This window comes from Wolffia australiana, chromosome 18 (genome assembly GCF_029677425.1).
Source record: "Wolffia australiana isolate 7733 chromosome 18, ASM2967742v1".
Taxonomy (NCBI): domain Eukaryota; kingdom Viridiplantae; phylum Streptophyta; class Magnoliopsida; order Alismatales; family Araceae; genus Wolffia; species Wolffia australiana.
In genome coordinates, this window is record NC_135852.1 from 2347552 (window position 1) to 2361007 (window position 13456).

Sequence of the window (13456 nt, forward strand, 5' to 3'; positions counted from 1 at the left end):
CTGCCGGCGCGTCGTCTTCCCAAAGCCAACGCCGCACTCACATGGCCAGTGCCTTCGTGTGCGAGCCCTCTTGTCTCTTTCTGCTCCTGCTTCAAGACAGCCCTGGCCTATCTTCTTCTCCATTCTCTCTCTCTCTCTCACTCTCTCTGTTTCTCTCTCTATCTCTCTCTTTCCCTCGCTCTCTCGCTTCGTTCACTATCTCTCTCTCCGTCTCTCTATCTCCCTCTTTCCCTCACACTCTCGCGTTCTTTCTCTCTCTCTCTCCACGTCTCTCTATGTCTCTCTCTATCTCCCTCTTTTCCTCACATTCTCTCGTTTTTCCTCTGTCTCTCTCTCTATCTACCTCTTTCTCTCTCTGGCTTTCCTTCTCTCTCTGTCTCTCTCTTTATCTCCCACTTTCCCTCAAACTCTGGCTTTCTTTCTCTCTCTCTCTCTCCACTTCTATCTCTGTGTCTTCCTCTTTTCCTCACTCTCTGGCTTTCTTTCTCTCTCTCTCTCTCTTCACTTCTCTCTCTGAGCCTCTCTTTTTTTCTCAGAGTCTCGCTTTCTTTCTCTTTATCTCTTCACTTCTCCCTCTGTCTCTCTCTCTATCTCCCTCATTCCCTCACACTCTAGCTTTCTCTCTCTCTCTCTCTCTCCACTTCTCTCTCTGTCTCTCTCTCTCTACCTCCCTCTTTCCCTCACTCTCTGATTTTCTTTCTCTCTCTCTCTCTGTCTCTCTCTCTATCTCCCACTTTCCCTCACTCTCTGGCTTTCTCTCTCTCTCTCCACTTCTCTCTCTCTATCTCCCTCTTTCCCTCAGTCTCTCGATTTCTCTCCCTTTCTCTCTCTTTCCGCATCTCTCTCTGTTTCTCTGTCTCTATCTCCTTCTTTGCCTCACTCTCAGACTCTCTCTCCTTATTTCTCTCTCTCTCGCTCTCTTAATCTCCCTCTCTTCCTCACTCTCTCGCTCTCTCTCCATGTTTCGCTCTATATCCCTCTCGTCGTCTCTCTCTCTCTCTCTCTCTCTCTCTCTCTCTCTATTTCTGCCATTTTCGTCTTCAGGTTCTGCCAATCTGACCGTTCTCGATTAGTCGGGAAGGCATCAATATATTCTACGAAGTTTGTAATCGTGGTCACGGACTAATGGCGATTGTCGCTTGTACCTGCGTAGTCTGTTGAAGCAGCTGGTTCTTGCGTTCATAATGACTTCTGATGTAGAACCGTCCCGGGATCATGTCCACGTGAACAATTACAGATTTTCACCGCGCACGTTTCGGTAACTACGAGAAAGTTATTTGGGTATTTCATTCGGTCAGCTTAACCCTCTGCGTGCGATGAATTATTATATCTAATAAGTTTTGGCACGATCTGTATTTTAAAAGGCATATATCTGTTAAGTTTGAAGATCCATGAAGAGAAAATGAGAAGAAAGAGGAAAACAGAGATAGATAGATAGATAGATAGATAGATAGATAGATAGATAGATAGATAGATAGAGAGAGAGAGAGAGAGAGAGAGAGAGAGAGAGAGAGAGAGAGAGAGAGAGAGAGAGAGAGAGAGAGAGAGAGAGAGAGAGAGAGAGAGAGAGAGAGAGAGAGAGAGAGAGAGAGAGAGAGAGAGAGAGAGAGAGAGAGAGAGAGAGAGAGAGAGAGAGAGAGAGAGAGAGAGAGAGAGAGAGAGAGAGAGAGAGAGAGAGAGAGAGAGAGAGAGAGAGAGAGAGAGAGAGAGAGAGAGAGAGAGAGAGAGAGAGAGAGAGAGAGAGAGAGAGAGAGAGAGAGAGAGAGAGAGAGAGAGAGAGAGAGAGAGAGAGAGAGAGAGAGAGAGAGAGAGAGAGAGAGAGAGAGAGAGAGAGAGAGAGAGAGAGCAGATATTGTATTTATGAATTGATTTGTGTGGTTGAGATGTATGTTTAATATGTGGTAAGTCCTCTTATGTTCATATGTTTAAGCCACGTTGTTAAACTGCGGTCAAGTCCCGTTAGATGTATTCATATATTTGTTATTATTTTGAGAAATTGATGTAATTATTTCTATAAATTAAATTTACGTGTACCTATTCTGTTTGGTTAGATTTTTGTGATGTGACTGGTTCATGATAAGTGAGGGAGCTTAAATGTACATATTCAATTTGTTCATACTCATATGTGATGTGATTGGCCTGGATTTGATTTGTTCTACTGGTTTTTTTTTTTTTTTGTTAAGCAATTAAACATACATCTTTATCTTGTATTGTCCTACATATCATTAAAAAGTCATAATCAGTTTCAGTTATTTATTTTAAAATGTTATTACTCTACTGACCAGTAAACCAATTTTCACCTGATAAAATAAGACCAATGGCATCAGGGATGACATCTAAGTGGATGTCATTTTGGAAAAGACTGGATGAACGAAATGGGTTCTCCAGCAGTATAACCTTTTATTGTACACTCTTTAGTAATACTGTGGCTCATACATCTGCATAGAATTCTTGGGCATGCTTAAATTTTCTTATAGAATTTGGTAGTGCTACATGGAGAGGTGTGGACAGACTAAACTGAGGGGGAAACTGATTTTTCCCCGTGAAGTTATTCCTCAACCCCCTTGTCATCACTTAAAACATACTTGTCCTCTTTTTTATCTACACACTATCATTTTGTGTCATGTCCCTCTCTTTTCTTCAGTTATTTTCTTTGAAATTTCATAATGGAACGTGACAAAATTATGACTACAGATCATTTTTGTGAAAAGAGTACTCTTTCTTATACATAATGTTGGAGTTTCCCACAAACAATATTTTATCAAAGATCATAATATAATGGATGTATGAAACTGGAGGAAAATAATTTGATATTAAAGATGCGTTTTTCAACGGTATCTTTTGAGTTTATAAGTTTAATGGGTGAAATAGTATCATGATGGATTGAATTTTGGAGACCATATATGTTTTATAGCTTGACAGTGTGTTATCCCATTATAGTACTTGGATGACATTAGAAAACAACTTAAATAATCTGTTTGGAGCAGACATGAAAGATTTGGACTCAACAGATATACTTTATCTTAAAAACATCACGACCAGGTTAATTTTTTGGAGAAACATCTGAAAATTCCTTATAACTCCAAAATTCTTCAAGGGATATGAAAGGTATCATGAACCCAGTCCTTTTTTTACATACTGTATCATATGCATACTTAATGGAGTTATAAGAATTAATAGCTCGTTCATACCCTTTGTTTCAACTCAGAGAACTTCACTTCAGTCTATGAATTGACATGCATAACTTTCAATTATCTTTTGGAAATTCTGGGGCTAAATAATCTTTAACATTGTATCATATACAAATATTCCTATATAATCTTTAACATTATAGATTTTCAAAGTTTTCTGTTGAGGAATTCAGTGTTCACATCCATTTGATATATCTCGTAATGATGGAGTGCAGTCAGGGCGAGAGAGAAATTTTTTTTTTTTTTTTGAAAAAGAAAAGGGTCACCCCATCGGTGCCCCTGCGGGGTGAGAGAGAAATTAATTTTATGTAATTTCATAATCTGTAGTAAGGTTTTATTATACCCCACTCCATCTGGAAAAAACACTTTCTCTCCCTCGAGGTAATAGTAGTATTATCAAAAAATTTCTTATGGATATCCAATCAACCTATATTTTCTGTTATAGAATCTAGCTTATTAGAGTCGTATCTCGTTATATGACCAATACAACTCCACACTTCAAATTATTAAAGCTGATTTTCATTCCTCTAAATATCTGAAATGGATTAAAATTCATTTATTATTTCGTCGGATGTTCAACATATACATAACTTTATCAAGGGAAAATCCATAAAAGAACACTATGAAATTAGAGAAGCTTATCATGGATCACACTTATCCATGAAGTTATCTTCTCTAAACAATTATTTATCTAAGGTGTATGTGGACACATCATCCAAGTAAACATACCATTATTCTTCATAAATTTTACTATGCTAAACTATTCTGATCTTGGACCTTTAATACACCACTCTATTTAATTCAGACTTTAATATTAAACCTCTTGAAATTTCTCAACAGGGTAAGGTTTATACATCATCACTTGCCCTTATATCCAGAATTCATTTCTAAAGGTGATGAAGAGTACCCTTAAATACAATAAACATCGGTTTGCATACATCAATACATAAACCTTTGAAATATCACTACTTATTTTGAAATGTTGCACCGAGGTACTATAAGTTCGTCTTGTATAGCCTCGACTACCTTAGTAGAAATCACCTTAGTTGGATGTGCACTATTGGACTAGATGTGTCTTAATCTTCCTATTTATCTGGTCCTTCTTGATGGAACATGAAAGCCTCTTATTTTTATTAGTCATACAAAAGAATAAAGCTTTATATTTTCCTTATTATGGTTCTCACTTATAGTTTTTGTTGGAAATATATGTGGCCAACAAGCCAATCACACATTCCATTTCTTGTTTCAAGTTTATTTATAGAACATATTAATTATAGTGCACATGTGATGCTTTAAATGAAGTCCATCAATACATTATCAGACTTAGTGAATTGGGAATAGATTTTAATACACAGATCACTAGTCTTTACGCATGTATTATTTATATTAATATTCAAAGGATATTCGAGAAGGTCTTCGAAGTATCCAAATAGAATATCACTATCTACCTCACTCATATGGTGAGTATGGCCTGTCCATTGCCATTAGTCTGGACACACTAAGGATAGATAATGGATACTCTTTAGTCGAAAGAGTTCAATGAATTGATCCACACTGACCCTTGAATCATATTATAACAAACTTTTATTCAGGTTGATTCATGTCATGGTTGAGTATGTGGTCCTTACACCTGAGACACCACAGCCATCTTGTGGATGGATAGTTGTACTTTGACCATGATGTACAAGTTTCTAATCATAATATTCTAAATAGTCTTAGTTTGGTGCATCAAGAAGTTCACGAAGATGATTGACTGGTCAAGATTGGATTGTCCACCCTTGGTATAAGAGGTGAAAGCTAAAGGAAGATGATGTGATTAAGCTCTTGGCCAAGGTTGTGAAATATTAGAGAACAATTCTCCGATGAATTTTGAATACATCAGTACTAACTCGGATGATCAATTAGGGTTTGATAATTGAACATACCCTAAGCCATCTTAGGAGCGCCAAGTGGATGAGGGACCACGCGTAATCGATGATGAATATATTCCATCAATGAGTCGATATACACTCCTTTCTATCCTCTAGATCATGATGTGTAGCTTGGCGCCTCACGAGTTGGAGACTCAAAGCTATCGATTGGGTTAAATCAATCTGACATTAATTAATCTATATGATGTTATAGTGAATTAATTTGAAGGGCCAAAAAAGTCATTGTGTTATTGGAGTCGTTAACAAGATTGATACATGGGCCTATAGGGTCGCACATAAATGGTCTTTGGACGTTGAACAATATACTTAAGTTTGGGGGTTTCATAATATAAGTAAGGGAAGTCCTTGAAAAAAATTCACCCAAGCCAGAATTATTCAAGAGCCTTCCATTCTCTCTCCTCCATACAATTTCAATCCATGCCCAACGCAATCAAGATGAAGTAATAATAGTGATGGAGGTTGAACGGAGCTCGTCAAGGCAAAGGAGGATATTAGACATGCCAAGGATCATGTGGATACATCTAGAGGTTGTGCACATGAGCAGCTCAACTCGTCTTGCGCTATGATTGAAGAAATCATTAATGCAACCTGTGCACAGGTCAAACATTTCAATGTTTTGATGATGCCATTATAATTATGTTTAAGCCTTCCCTTGCATGAGATCATCATGTTCATCCAGATCAAGGTCTCTTGAATCCAACAATCTTGAGCATGTAAAGTAATTCTTTGACAGTTACATATATCTTGTTCATATTCAATTTACTATGAAGTATTATAAATTGTCAAGTAGAGACTGTAGGAGGAGATCAATGCTCATCTCAATGTGTATTTTAATTTGAAGTTCATGGAATGTTTCAATTCAGTATTTTATGTTTTCCAAACAACTTTGTACTAAATACCACATCTCTAGTTGTGTATTGAACATACTTTTTGTTATCGTATATTTTTGAATCCTTAAGGTCCATTATTCATCAAATGAAACAACATTTCTATGAGTTACATGTTCTCATGATGCCTTTAAATCTGATTCCTCATTCAAGGCAACATGCAAGAATGCCCACTCAGAATCGTCCTTCTCCATTTAGTAAAATATGATCATATGATCCGGGTGATCTGTTGTGTTTAATTGATTACGAATGATAAATAAAATAATCACCTGTTCAATTCATTATTAAAATACCAATATTTTTCATAGAGCATATAAAAATTATAAATACATAGTTCAAATATTGAAAACCTCTTAATGGGGATGAACATCTTAATGGTTTCTATCAACATCTTGTGATGCCACATATTCCTGGTTTCCCTTTATTTGATTTAGATACAATGGATGTAAACAAGTTGTAGAGTGTCAATATATGATGTGATTTTCATCTAGAAATTTTAGGATGATTTCATCTGACAGTCTCTTGTGATAGCGATGGTGGGGATGATAATGATCTTGAGGGAACATTAGTCTGTTGAGAATGATGACTATCCAAGGGAAATATTGATCTAATGATGATGATGACTTGGTTTCAACATGATAATGAGTTTGTGAAAATGACATTAATGATATTGAGTCACCTTGTTCTGTTAATAATGATGCCTTTCTTAAAATATAACGATTGTGGCTATATGAAAAATGTGATAATGATTAGCTTCTTCCCCCTTCTCTAGAGATCATGTTCCATTTCATTTATATGCATTAAAACATTAAAGGTTGTGTGGCCCCATTTCAACTATTTCACACAACCCAGGCATGGGAGTGTGAGATAGTGGAACCTTCATCCAATGCACACTTGTTGGAAGCATCTTCATGGGCCTAGTGGACTTGTCACTTTGCTATACTCTGCGGGTAAATAAAGATGAGACACAAGCTAGTATTCCTGTTGTATTGTGCATTCAAATGGTGCCTTTAAGACTATGTGACGGCCATCGCATGGCAGCCCCTGCCTATGCATCCCTTGTGCCAGGTACCATCTAGGCATTCCACACTTGTGCTGGGTGCTATATAGAAGGTAATGGGAAAATTAAGTATTTAATTTTAGTATCATTGTACTTTAAATTTCCCTAAATCAAATAAATTTGATAAAAATAGGAAACTCACTTAATGGTATAGCAGGCGTGAGGCTGTAACCACTGAGACTGGCCTTTAGATGTGAATTTAATAATTGAGTTAGGGGGATGGAGAATTGAGTATGATAATATTGGAAGTTAAAGAAATAAGTTAGAGTTGATTAATAGAAATAATAATAGTAGAGAAGATAGTGGAGTTGTAGAAGATAACTAATTAGTAGTTGGCAGGTAGTATCTAATGGATGAGAGAATAAAGATAATAATTAATAGTAAAAGGTGTGAGAGAACGCTAGAGAAATAGAGACAATATAAAATATTATTTATATCTTTTTATAGATACTAGATACAATAAATAAGTGTATCATACTTCTGTGTGATGTTAATCTAGGTAGTGGAATAACCACAGAACATTAGTAAGATGGATAGAATAGTAAAATACTATTAATAGGAGAGAAGAATCAATTTATTTATTGAATAGTAAGCTATCTGTTAAAAAGAAGGTGAAGATAATGGTGAGAGATTTTACGCTTTTAGTTAGATAGTGAATAAGATGTTATGGTAATAAGATGTAGGAAGCTAACTGATACTTAGTTTAGTAAGTTGTAAGAAGAAGAATGAAGGGGAAGTAATACTTATGATAAGAGAAATAAGGAATTATATATTTAGTAAGATGTAGATTAAGGGGATAGAGAAATAGTTATATACCCTAAGATATTAAGCTTAAGAGAGTCAGGTAAGAGAACAGGGATTACCTAATTTATAATATAATTAAGTAGTTAGATAGAGAGAGATTAATTAGTTAGACCTTCCCCGTGTTGATGTGGATTGCTCTCTTCCAAGCCTTTCTCTGAAGGCTCCCTGGACTTCCTGTGCGATGGCAGAGCTGTCACAACCCTGACAGACACTTAAAACTCTCAAAGGGACCCATTGGCGTACTTCCTTTGTAAGACGAGAAATACACAGTTAAAACTCTAAACTGTGACTTTATAAGGTTGAGAGAGAAGCTCTCTTGGCTCTTCCCACTAGGGTTATCGATCCAACAGTTCTTTGAGATGTTGGATAACTAAATGGGGCTCCCTCATCGTCGGCCACCGCTGCCGGTCGACAGGGATGACGATCGGGTGGCAAAGGATGTCTTTGCCCCCAACGGTTTAATTTCCTAAACGATTGGTGCAAGACTGCTATTAAATTGCATCTTTGGACCCATCTTTACTGGTGTACCCTCCTTTCCACATCAGAATGCCCCACCAATGTTCAGCTTTATGTATCATCCATTCAAGGGTAACTCCATTGTCATTCACCGCAGCCAATCAGAAAGCCAAAAAAGGAAAGAATGAAAATTAAATACTACGAACAATATCTTACTGTCCAATGTTCCATAAAGAGATTGGATCATCTCCATCCAGTTTAAGAGACTCGACATAACACATGCTCCAGACCAGTATGTTTCAAAGACTGGTTATGTTTTCTTTCTAAATTTCATTCATATCACAGCCCATTGGGCTGCAATCCATCTTTGAAATTCTCTGGCGGGCCGGTGCCATTCTGAAACTTAAAAGGTCATAACTAATCCCATGGTGGAGGAATTGAAAAAAAAAAATACTACATAAGCACCATATTTCTCTAACCTTGTAATTAACTTACCATCTCTAACCTCTATGTGGGCCTTTATGTTTGACAATAATCGAAATGTCCATTTGTGGCATTGCTCATAAAGTGCTGGCCAGCATAAGTGTTATGGGCTTGCTAGCTGGCTTAAGCACTGCCATCTCCCTCAAGCTGGCCACTAAAAGCCATTTTTTGTTCTTTTGTTATTTTTATTTGATGCCTTTTTATTCTCCGCTAAAATATGCCATGCCAACATGTGTGAGAATTAATGCCATTAATGATAATAATTCCAAAACATAGTCTAATTGAGATAAACGGGGCTCTTATAAATTATGTAATATTGTAGTAAAAATAAATTGTGATTTTAAGATTTTCCAGAATAAATGTATGGAATGGGAATTTATAGTGAAATTAATATAAGATTAGTAAAAGGATGCATAGACTGACTTTAAGATGTCTTACGTTTTAAATACTCATAATCACTAGATTAGAAGGGTGACCCTGCTGGCATGTTGGCTCATGTGACATGTGATTGCAGTGTGGCCTGCCCAATTGGATGCGATAATAATAAGAATACTTTTGCAATTATTGACTAGAATAATTTAAAAGTTAAATATTATAATGTTAAAAAATCAAATATATAAATAGGAATTCAATTTCTCATTGTTTGGGTTTAATCATATGAAATTTGAAATAATTTAGTGTCAAATGAATTCCATAAAATTAAAAAAAAAATTATTCAATTTTAATTATAATAATGAATTGAAAGTTTAATTATTTGATGTCAATAAAATTTGATAATGTAGGGAATTGATATTGTTTTGGGAACAACTCAATAAAATAATTTAAGATTTAAATCATTAATTTCAATTAAATTCCTGTTCCCAAATTTGATAAAATTCATATTCCCATTTTACCTTTTCATAATGACTTTTTTTAGTTGTTTCTGATTATCATGCTTTAAATTAAGTAGTGATTAAATGTCATTTAAGTTTATTTTAATATTGGATTTCTTTATTTGACCTATAAGTTTCCAGTGGTTTTTCGGAATGTTGGATGGAATGAAAACATAAAAGAATCTATCTGAGCCTACTGTAAAATCACTAGGTTATGGTGGACCACGATAGAGAGATAGTGGGCTTATATTGTGTATGAATGATAGTCAAGATACACTCATAGAGTTCCACCATTCATGAGACCTATGCATTGTTCATTTACCCTAGATGAAATGAAAGTGATTTGAGATATTACATAGTGGTCATCTTGAAAGTTAAATCAAAATTAGACTCTCAAATTAAAATATGACCTGTAGTCCAAGAACAAAAAACTCAACTATCTCTTTGTTACAGTTTTATGATCCAAATCTCTTTGAGTTGGGTTAGTGGATTCCATCAAGGCTCCCTACATCAGGATGCATGACTAAGTACTAGTGTGGGACACATGGCCAGGGTAGAGAAAATGTGTAACTGGTTGGGGTATACTATAAGATTACAAACAAACCTATTTCCATCAAGTAATGAATATACTCTTAGACCAAACATAGTGGTTGATGGTGGTACATCGCAGGCCACATGTGCATTGGGGATCATAAGATTCAATATTACAATTTTTTTCAAATCCCATGATAAGGGTGCTCAATAATATGTAAGATGTCTGGTCCAGATATATTACATATTTTCGTTCGTGTTTTGAGATTCTGATCTCCATTAGGAGAATGTTAGTTTATCAGATTATGTACCCTTTACGGTTGTATAAAATGATAAAATTTGGTAGGAACATTAAAAAGAACATAACATCAGCTAAAACCTTCTAATTGTTAATTGACCTAATTTCCTATAAACACTCATTCTGAAGTAACGCACTACATTCCATGCTTGATGAGACTTATTGAATAGTTGATTACGTGTGACATGCTCAAGAACTTCATGATAGTTTTCACGTATAAATGTTTGCTTATGTCGTTTCTAATGATGCTCATGTTGAGATTCCATTATATATTGTTGATGAGATATTATGGAATAGTTATAAATGAAGACCTCACTATGATATGCTTCAATGTTAGACACCCTCAATCAGATATTATCTTTTTTGGTACCATATTAAGACATAAAACTTTATAGGATTGTTGTTTGATGAGTAGAATAGGACTTATGGATGTGGAATCTCAAGAGTCTTTTTGTACTCCCATGATTGAGGGATCTTCTGCCTATCAGGATCTGCTCGAGATGACTGAATTAACTAAGTGGTGAGATACACAGAGTATGGTTCTGCAATTTAATATTTAAATTTTCATTCAATTTCTTCAGGACTCATACTTAACTTTATCACAATGTTTCATATAATGGTTGAAGTAAGTATCGAGATACTTTATTTTAGAACTGATGGTCTCTAACATATGAAAAAGGTTATTCTATGTTTCGGAAGAAGAAAGAATAAATGGGATTCTGAAATTTGTTCCACGCACCTCCACCAAGTTTGGAACTTGGTAGACACTCCAAGGGGTATGGTATTTATTGTGTGTAAGTGGATCTTTAAAAAGTTATTGATGCCGATGGACAAGTTGAAATATTTCAAAGGGAAAGTTCATTGATGAAGGGTTCTCACTAACTGTCATGAGAATGCTCACCAGAATCGTTCTCACCAAAGAAACACATAATGATTATGAAATTTGTAATAATAAACAGCCCATTGCAAATTATGAGAATCCCATCATAGATAGAAGCAAACTTCTCTGATTTGGAATACAAATTTGAATATAGTGATTACATATCTTGATCACCACTTACATTCTTTGTGTAATTTCCAGAAATATTTATTTTGGTTCATTTCCTTTTTATAATTTTGACTAAATGAGAAATTCATCTTATTATATTTTGTTTAGCCTACAAAATTTCTCAGGAATACCAATTTGTCCCCAAATTCGTCAAAAAACTACTAAAATTCTCATAATTGTATACTAAGAGGTCATTACACTCATAAAGAATGATTTAGGAATGTTGACCTCGGTAAAGGAAGGAATGCCAGATATCTTCTTAATGAATTGACTTAGGAGAAGAAACTTATGTATTGGGAATATATATCTATAGAAATAAGTCAAGAAGCTTATAACTATTTTCTAAATCCATAAATCTGGAAACCACTACCAAAATGGGTGTTGGGGTGGAGAAATTTGAAAGAGATCCGTTGTACAGTTATAATAAGATTGATCACATACACCATTCTATGTGTGAGACCTCGAATGGTCCAACCTCTAAATGTTTGGAGCACTTTAACGATATGAGATATTTTATTGATCTCTTGAGAAGACAAAAAAGAAATATTTCTCGTTCATAGAGATGATGAACCTAAATTCAAATGTTGGATATAATTATCTTTTCAATGATATCAAAATGATTGAATGTCTGGATTTGGAGTCATGCTTATACAACATGAAGTATATTCTATTTAAAATTTTCAAACTACGTCAACTTAAAATTTGATGATGAGGACTTAGTACATCACTATAGTTGAAACCTCCAAAGGAGAAAGGATGATTAAAATGTTTGTCACTACCTGTTGAGTCACATCTTTCATCAAAGATCCTATTCAGTAGTTGTGTACATCAGTGGTATAACTGATGGCGTTAAGTCAGTAATAAATTAATATATATGATGATATGTGTGATTAATTTTAAGGTTAATAAAAGTTATTGGGCCACTAGAGTCAGTTATTGGGCCACTAGAGTCATTAACTAGACTGATACAATGACCTATACAGTCACATGCAAATGGTCTTTTTGACATTGCGTACTTCAATTTTGGGAGATTTTATGAAAAGTATCCCCAATATAAATAGAAGAAGGTCCTGAAAAAAATTCACTTACAAATCTCCTCTTCTTCTCCTTATCCCCATTGATTATGTTCATTCCTAATGTAATCAGGACAACGTAATGACAATGATAGAGTATGAAGGGAGATTGTCAAGGTAGAGGAGGAAATTTGATATGCCACAAGTTACATGGACATGTATAGATGCTGCATGCCTGATCAGCTCTAGTCGTATCACTCGAGGATCCAAGAAACCTCGGATACCATCTATGTCGAGGTGATTTATGAGATGTCATTTTGATTAGGTTCCAACCCATATGATGTATGAGTCCAATTAGTTTCATCCAGATGAAGGACAAAGAGACCAATAAAGTTTCCATGGACTATCCTAATTTATCAACAGTTAATTTGTAATTTTTGCGCAACCATAGCTCTGATCAAGGAGTGCATGAAGAAAATAAAATTTCCATGAGGTGAAGAAACAGAGAATATTTTTGATGAAATCAAAGAAAAGCTTTGCTCAGATCCTGTTTTAGCTTTTTCTGGTTTTAAAAAATTATTTCAAGTTAATCGAAATGTTTTAGTTGGGGGATTTTGGCACAATTTTATCCCAGGAAAGTCCTCCTAAAGCAGTGGGATCAAATCTTGATCCAATTGTTTAACCAAGAAGTCCCCATTTTCTATTGTGCATCATTTTCCTCTAAAGATTCCTTTTAACCTCATGTAATAAACTTTGTAGAAATGAAAATTTGCACAGATAAAAAACGTGAAAAACGTTAAATAAAATTACAAGGGGCCACAAAAACCTTTTCGCCACTTTCCACATTTATAAATGGTGCCTTTTGTCCGATAATATAAAACA